This window comes from Echinops telfairi, unplaced genomic scaffold, assembly GCF_000313985.2.
Source record: "Echinops telfairi isolate 266 unplaced genomic scaffold, ASM31398v2 ScPeMD7_443;HRSCAF=831, whole genome shotgun sequence".
Taxonomy (NCBI): Eukaryota; Metazoa; Chordata; class Mammalia; order Afrosoricida; family Tenrecidae; genus Echinops; species Echinops telfairi.
This window is the reverse complement of record NW_022104341.1, coordinates 30783177-30791964: the sequence shown is the minus strand read 5'-3', so window position 1 is coordinate 30791964 and position 8788 is coordinate 30783177.

Sequence of the window (8788 nt, the reverse complement as noted above, 5' to 3'; positions counted from 1 at the left end):
AAAAAAATAAGAAGTGTCTTTCTCTGTAGGAAGTGTACTCATGAGAAAATTCTAGACAATCTTCCCCATAGTCCCAATTTCAAGTCAACAGATTAAGTGTCCACATTGTGCACAGCCAAGCCACAGCTGTCTAAATTGCTTCAGAGATGTTTAGCAGATTGCTTTCTAGCAGGATAACACAGTTTGAACCATAGTTTCTTGAATACAAACAACTTGCTGAGAACTTATCACATTCAAATGATGAAAGCAGCGGAAGCCGGGTGTTGGAATCATCCACATTTTACTTTAGGAAGGGAGAACTCTAGGAAGCTCTATTTGTGATGGGCAAAATAGTAAAGCACTTGAAATGTGGATCTTATATTTTACACCATTCAAACTGCTAGCATATGTGTGTGTGGTGATAAGATACTTTAAAATTTCATTTGGTGGGATGCTTACAGTTAAACTCTAAAAGTAATTCACAGATCATGTAAAGTACCAGAGTATAAAAATAAAAATGCAAATGACTGTAATACTCTTTTCTAAAATAGCATCTTTAATAGGAAACCCTTCATAAGGATCTTTGTAAAGTGACATTTTAAAGTCATTTATATATATATTGTAAGTACTTATTACTAACAGTTCTTATTTTTAATTAGAAAAGACATATCTTTTCAGTCACACCTGAATCAGTGATGTACATGAACATGAAGAATGGGTACAAATATATACTTCTATATTAAATTTTAAGAATTATTATCAAACAAATATGTATGAAGTACTTTCTATTTGTAATGAGCTTTACATATGACTAGATGCTGTGGGAACCATGTGGCACAGTGAATCACATGTTGGGCTTCTAACTGCAAGGTCAGCAGTTCAAATCCATCAGCCACCCTGGAAGAAAGATGAGCCTTTTGGGCTCGTAAAAATTTATACCTCAGAAACCAAAGTCCTACTCTGTTCTACAGGATTGCTAGGATTCAGAAAATCAGCTTAAGAGCAGCAAGTGAGTGAACGAGTTGCTTTGGAGATTACAGATGATCAAGGGGCCTTCAAATTTAGTGGGGGGGAAATCCATTATTTCTTAATTCCATTTTCCAAGAACTTTTGGAAGCCCCTCATATGTATCACTATGAGTTAGGTATTGTACTGCTAACTGCCAGACAGGTGGCGGCAAATACACCAGTCCCTTGGCAAGAGATGAGGCTGTCTGCTTCCATAAAATTTTATAGTCTTGGTACCTCTATCTTCGGGCACTATGAGTTGGAATTGACTGGATGGCAGTGGGTTTGTTTTTTGGCAGATGATGATGATGATGATGATGATAGATAGATAGATAGATAGATAGATAGATAGATAGATAGATAGGGTTTGCCTAATATAAGAAAAGGCTTTATGTCAAGAATTAATCTTATATCAGAAGAAGGCATTCCAGCCCAGTGCAACTCAAGTCCATAAGTCCAGTGCAAGTCCATATGTCCCTGTTCAAACTTATGTAACCAAATGCGGAAAGTGAACCGGGAAGCAGAAAGATCCAGGGCAGTGGATACAGAGTTGTGTAGATCCAAGGTGGGTGGGAACATGCCAGGGCACCAGCAGCAATCAGAGTCAGATGGCTCACATAGGGCCACCCCATGGGGCAGGCAAAGTTCCAGCAGGCAGGAAGGCAAAGAGGCAGTGAAGTCGAGTTCCTGACTCACATACAAAAGACCACATCCCAAGGAGGTGTCATCGAGCTCCTACCTGATTGACAGGTTTGACTCCACACCTAGCTAGGAGTGTCTCAGTGCACAAAACCATCCAAGTACCACAATATATATATATATATATTTTTTTTTTTAGAGAGAATTTTTCAGATATAACCTCAGTAAAGTATAGCCACTCTGTAAATATCACCAAATGAGTCAATGGATTCATCAAATAAAGTTCAAATTCACTGCCATCAAGCGAGTTGAGTAAATGTGTTAGATAAGCTAACTTTGTTTTCAATCACTAGATTTAGATGATTTGAATATTTCATAAACAGCTTATCGATGCTTAAGAAGAGAGCCTCTCTGAGAATACAATTCAGAATGTGTGTTCTGCTTATCTAAGGTCACAGATGCATTGCCGTGCTTTCCTATTGCCCCACGAAAACAACCACCACAACACACAGGCAAACAAATAATTTTATTATAATCTCAAAGGTTGTGGCTTGAGAATTTGTATAAGGCATAGCAGGGTGTACTACTTCCACATTTAAGGTTTCAGATCAGAAGAATCCAATAGCTGGAGCTTGGTCCCAATAGCCCCATAGCTTGAACTAATGGGGCTAGGATATCTCTGATCAAGATGGCTCATCCACTCACAAGTCTGGTCACGAGTTGGGTTGATGTAAAGGGTTGGCTTTCTGGGGCTGTTGGCCACCTGACCTACTTCTGGCCTCTCCATGAGGTTGTCCTTTTCACAGCATATTGGTAGATTCTAAGAAGGTTCTAGCTGAGAAAGAATGTTCTCATAAAGCAAGTGTTTCAACATTGGAACACTCATTCAAAGAATTCATGGCCTCATGTTTGTTGGTTGATTTTAACTATCACAATAAATACATTTGTTTTATGTCCAATAGCTAGAGAATCCAAGAGCTACAGGTTTGGGGTTTGTCTTTTAAAGCGTTTGAAGTACAACACTTTACTGATTGCAAAAATAATTTACTAAAACATCTGTATGAATTCATACATAGGAGGGCAAGTCACTAAGTATTGCTATTGGGGTTCTAGTTCACACATGTGTGGGTTTTTTTTTTTTTAATGTGCTTAATCATGTCTCTGCCATCAGTAACACACGTCTCTGTCTCAGTCTGGTAAACAAACAAATTCATGGCTATAAAGACAATTCTAACTTACAGTGATCCCATAGAACAGAGTAGAACTGCCCTTTGAGTTTCCAAGACTGCAAATCTTAATGGGAGCAGAAAGTACCATCTTGCTCTCTCAGCGTGCCTGGTGGGCTCGAACTGCTGACCGTGCAGTTGGCAGCCCAGTGAGTAACCTACTTGCCACCAGCGTTCCTTTCAGTCTACTTAAAAAAAAAAGTCCAATTATCACAGTGGTTTCTGAGAGGATCTACTGGGTCAGTGGAATTGAAGGCAAACAGTTCGGTTCAGAAGCTTATGGCAACTGTTTGATGGGGCTCCAAAAAGGAATCTGGATCAGTTTTCTTGAAGGACACATGATGATCGCTGGGGCTTGCTAGGAAGAAACTTGAAGGAAACTTAAAAGTGAATTGATGAGGAATAAGGCCAGGAAAGTGGCACTGAAGAATATTTTTTTGTCTGGACAATTGGCCTGCTTATTCTTCGAAGGCTGCAAGAGCTATTCTACAAGAATTTCAGTGGGACACTTTACCCGATCTACCCTACAGCCCTGGTCTTGCCCCTTCAGGCTTGTTTTTGTTCCCTAAACTCAAAGACTGTTTAAAAGGAACACTATTTGAATTCATTGAGAATGTCCGAATTGCTGTTTTATGTAGCATAAATCAAGAGTACAAAGAGTTGGAAATGCTGCCTTTACAAATGTATTCACCTGGATGGAGGATACATAAACAGTAGATTCACATTTTGATATTTTTTGTTTAACAAAGGCTTTTGTGATTTTATAGCTACACCTTTTGATTTATCCTCATATAAGAAAGTGCACCAGCTTTGAGAAATGATGTACAAATGCGCTTTACACAATTGATGTGTGTATGGATTGGGATAACAGTTGTATGAGCCCCTAATAAAATGTTAAAAAAAAAAAGAAAGAAAGTGCACCAGCACAGGTGTATCCCAGGCATAGCCAACTACTTTGCAGGACTGGTTTACTGGGTTTGAACACTTTGGCACAACATAGTTGGTAAAGTTTAGGGTCTACATCCTAGTCTGAATAGGAGCATCTGGGGTCTTAAAACAGCCATCAAAGCTACAAGTGTTAGTTTCCCCTCATCTGAAGCAAAAGAGGTAAAAGGAAACCAAAGACTCCGAGAAGAAGTAAGTCTACTGATCACTTGCCTACATTACCCACAACCTCACCTATCCAGAGACCAGAAGCGTATAACGGTGCCCGGCTCCGACTACTCATGTTTCTGATTAGAGTCACAATTGTTCTGATTAGGGAGAAAATTGTAGAATAAACTCAAAATCTTAGAAAGGCTAAACTTAACTGGACTGACAGAACCTTATGGGACAGAGGCTCATATAATAAACACCAGCACCCATGAATTTTGTGCTTTTATATATATATATTTTTAAATCTATTTGAAACCAAACCATCATCATGTATCCTAAAGATGAGAAAGTCAGTGCATGGGAAGAGGCGTGGAAGCAAGCATAATGACAGCGGAACAACCCGGAAGGGACGAATGAAAATACTGATGTGTAGTGGAGTGAACTTTCTTAATAGGGCTCTTCTATCCATGTCTCTGTAATTGCCATCAAATAATTCTATAGGACTATTCAAAGTTAGGCCATGTGTAACTCTACTAGAGGGGATTGGTCAGCTTCAGTCGCCACTCCACGGGCTCTAAGGATGAGCCATTTCAACAGGAAAACAGAAAGGGCAGGACCATCGGAAAAAGGGCAGGTTGGAGACCTCCGTGGGAAGCGGTGCAGGCCGAGACCAGAGTCACCAGAGGCCATGGCAAGGAGACCATGAGGCAGAGCAGAGGAGCAGTGGTCTATGAGACTGAGGCAGAATAGCAGGCTGGCTTCCTGACCCACAGAGGCAGAAGCTAAGGGACCACGTGGCTGAGAGGCTGAGGAACAGAGACTTGTGGTAAATTGTTAACTTCCCTAATAAACCCCATAATTGCTAGTTTTGTCTGGGAGTTCTATGTGGCCACTGCAACAAATTATTGAACCCAGCAGTCAAGCAGAATGTCTGGTGAAGAAAGTTGGTATCTCAAAAAAAAAAAAAAAAAAGAAAGAAAGTTGGTATCAGCGCAGATGAAGAAGATAAAGGTGGGCGGCATGTTTGAGCCCTGCCTCGGTGGCAACAGGGCCGGCAGAGGAGATCAGATATAGCCCCCTCCCCGCTGCTTTAGTGGAAATGCAGCCAATGATTGTTATTAAGTCATATGTGTAGAAATTGTTAAATAGGAACCTAATTGGCTGTGTAAACTTTCACCAAAAACTCAATCAAACACATGTATGATTTCAAAACTCTGTGTTGTGTATGGAGACAATTACAGTTACTAGGGATTAGGGATTGGGGGTGGGAAGAGTGGTATTGCTTATAGAGTACTGAGTTTTGATTGACAGTGATGGAAAAGAGCACATTGATTATGGGTAAGTTTGCACAGCTACAATTGTCTTTTTGTAATTGTACACAGCTACAAATGTCAATAAATTGCATACCTTTACACGTTGAATTGGCCAAAATCATATGATAGATATATTTAATAGAACACATACACTCAAAGAATAGCTGCTGAGGCTATACTTTGTACATATTCTTTATATGTGCAACTAAGCCCCTCCTGGAATTTGAGTCTTTGGTATGGAGCTTTATGGTGCTTCTTTGGTTTGGAAGCTTTAGGATCATGGTTTCATGGGCATCTAAGTAAACTGGCCTGGTAACATGCTTACTGCTTCTGGTTCAGATCTGGTAGCCCTGGTGGGACAGTAGTGATGTGTTGAGCTTTTTACCACAAGGTCAGCAGTTTGGAAGCACCAGTCACACTAGGGGAGAAAGCTTAGATTTTATGCCCCCATAAGCGTTTACAGTCTCAGAAACCCACAGGGGCCGTTCTACTCTGCCCTCTCGGAGTTGGAATTGACTCGATGGCAGTGAGTTTGGAGTTGGGGGTTGGAGCTCCTAGTTCATTGTATAGTGCCTAGGGTCTTACAAGCTGTTACCCAAGGCCCAACAGTTCGTTCCTTTTCCCCTGCAGCAACCGAGCCCAGAGTCATGAAGAGGACACGGAAATGGAAGGTGTGTCTCATTGCCTTCATCAACAGCAGCCTCCTTTGCCAGGAAACCAGTAGAACTGGATGGAGCCTGGCTACCATTTCTGAACATTTTGTTCAAAGATTTTACAAAAGAATTCTGATCAAAAGGGAGAAAATCAGAACAAAATTTCAAAATATCATAGAAATTAGACTTTCTGGAACTAGATGAAGCCCTGAAACTATTTTCCTGAGTTCATCTTTAAACCTTAAGCCAAAAGCATCCCCTGAAATCTTAGAACCAAACAGTTTTACTAGACTAGTAAAGAAAGCCTGTCTAGAATGGTGTGCTTGTAAAAGGTCTATCTATATGGCATCAAACGGACAACAGCCATTAAAGGATTAGACAGGATGCCAGTACATTTATATTGAGTGAGGGAGAACTTGGAAAAGGAGGGTCAGAATGCTTATACCACTTGAAGAATGGAATCGCTGTCACTGAACTATACCTGTAGAAACTGTTGAATTGGTGCATGTTCTGCTGTATGTAAGCTCTACATCAAATACAAATCATAAAAAATGTGTACAGGAGGGTTACTATCACTTGTCCATCAAAATCCTCTCTGCCTCTCTTCTTCAGTGGAGTTAACTGCACATGTATAGCTAGAGACCATATTCCTCAGTCTTGTTTGAAGGTAGATGTGGTGAAGTGACTCAATTCTCAAAATTGGGATGTGTGCAGAAACTATGACTGATAATTCTAAGGCTAGACCTTAGAGACATTATACATATGACCCCTCGTGTCCTCTCTCCACAAGGCAGATGCAGACTTCTCTGGCCCAGGTCCTAGTGGAGAGTAGAGGAGTAAGTTAGAAGGAACCTGCGACCCTGTACGGTCTCAATGAGCAGAACCAACCCGATAGTTTCAACTGCTTATCTCGTGCAATCTTTGCTCAAATTTCACTGTACTTTAAGACATAATATCACAGGGCTTCTTTGTTACGAAGGTTTAGCTTTCCCCCAATTCAAATAGCAAGAGCTACCAATCAAACTAGCTGCTGTTGGGTCTTTTCTGACCCCTTGGCGGCCTACGTGCATCAGAGTAGAACTGTGCTCTCACAGGTTGTCAATGGCTGAAAACTCTATGAAGCACTTTTCCCACGGTGCCAGGCTGTTCTTCTGAGGCACCTCTGAGCACACTCAAAACACCAGTTAGCAACCAAGCGCATTACCATTCACATAGTAACAACAAAAGCTTCATACACACACTCAACTGCTGTTGAGTCTGACTTACGGAGACTCTATGGGTTACAGAGTAGAAGTGGGCTTCATAGAATCCGGGGAGCAGTGATCTTTAGGGAAACAGACCACCATACCCAGTGCCACTGGGTGGGTTTAAACTGCCAAGAGCACACAGGAACATTTGCATAGTAGATGCAGGGATGCTGAAGAAGTGCTGGTAGGGAAGCAAGCTTTCTCTTGCATCCTCTTTCCCAATCCTATATAACTTTTCAGATAATTCAGGTTAAATTATTTGCAGTATTGCTTTTTGTTGTAATTTCTCATTTATGGGGTTTTCCTTTAAAGGAAGCATCAGTAGTGAAATGGTCAAATTTTCTAAAGTTATATCTGTATCCCTTTGTATTTTGACAAAGACAGGCAAAATTTTCTCATGCCCCATATGGTTTTACCTGAAAAGGCCAGAAGCTTGTAATAATCCATATTTTGTAAGCACTTGTAAAAGATCCCTAGATTTTGGTGGGGATCTGCAAGATCAAGGGGTTCCCTGTTGACACAGTGGCTAATGCACTCAACTGTCTACCAACACGTCGGCAGCTCAAACAAACCTATCCGCTGCTCAGTGGAGGGAAAGACGTCGCGGTCTGCTTCCGTTAGAATTTACAACGTCGGAAACCGTGGGGGGCAGTTCTACCTTTCCTATGAAGCTGCTAGGAGTCAAATCACCTTTATGTCAGTAGGTTGATTATGTAGCAAGTTAGGGAACATAGAATTCTCTGGTACCTTTTCCAGGAAAACATTTTATTTATTTGGAAGAAATTTCCAAATAGTCATCTTTGGGATAAGCATTTAGATTCAGAGGTACCTGAAGCTAGTCAAATGGTAACAGACTGAGGAATGAGCAGGACTGGCTTCCTCATCTACTTTAGGGAAAAAGAGAGCTTGACCCAGCATCAGAGTGAGAGGCAACATGTCTCAGAGAGTGATCTCCTTTAAATCTGTGATGAAGTTAATTCATGACATGCTGGCAGGTAGTGGATTCTGGGAGGTTTAGGTAACAAATCTTTCAGTTTCTAGCCAACAGCAAATGGTTCGTGTTACCCAGACATTCAGACACCAAAAGCAAAAACAAATCCAACTCAATTCACTGCCATCGAGTCCATTCTGACTGACACGAACCCACAGGACAAAGGAGAACTGCCCACTCTGAGTTTGCTTCTAAAACTGTAAACCTTCATGAGAGTAGAAAGTCTCATCTTGCTCCCAGGGAGCAGCTGATGGTTGTGAACTGCTGACTTTGTGGTTAGCACCCAAATGATAACTCACTACTTTACCAGGGCTCCTGAGGGAGATATTAAATATTCAAATATTAGATACAGAGTATTAAATAATAACCAGAAGCTATTATTTCATGAAATAATGATAAATAAGTTGCTATAGTTTTCTGCCCGTTCCCCTCCGCAAAAAAAAAAATTGTAAGGTATCAACATAGGAAGAAATAAAGGACATAGGTGGATGGAAGAGTACTTGGAAATATTTGTGGAGGGAGAGGAGCAGGCACATATATATATATATATAACTAACCGGTCAGGGAGTGGCCAGCATTGGAGGAAATGGAGGGTCTAGGCTTTATTTAACTCACTGCTTTTGACTCACAGTGACCCT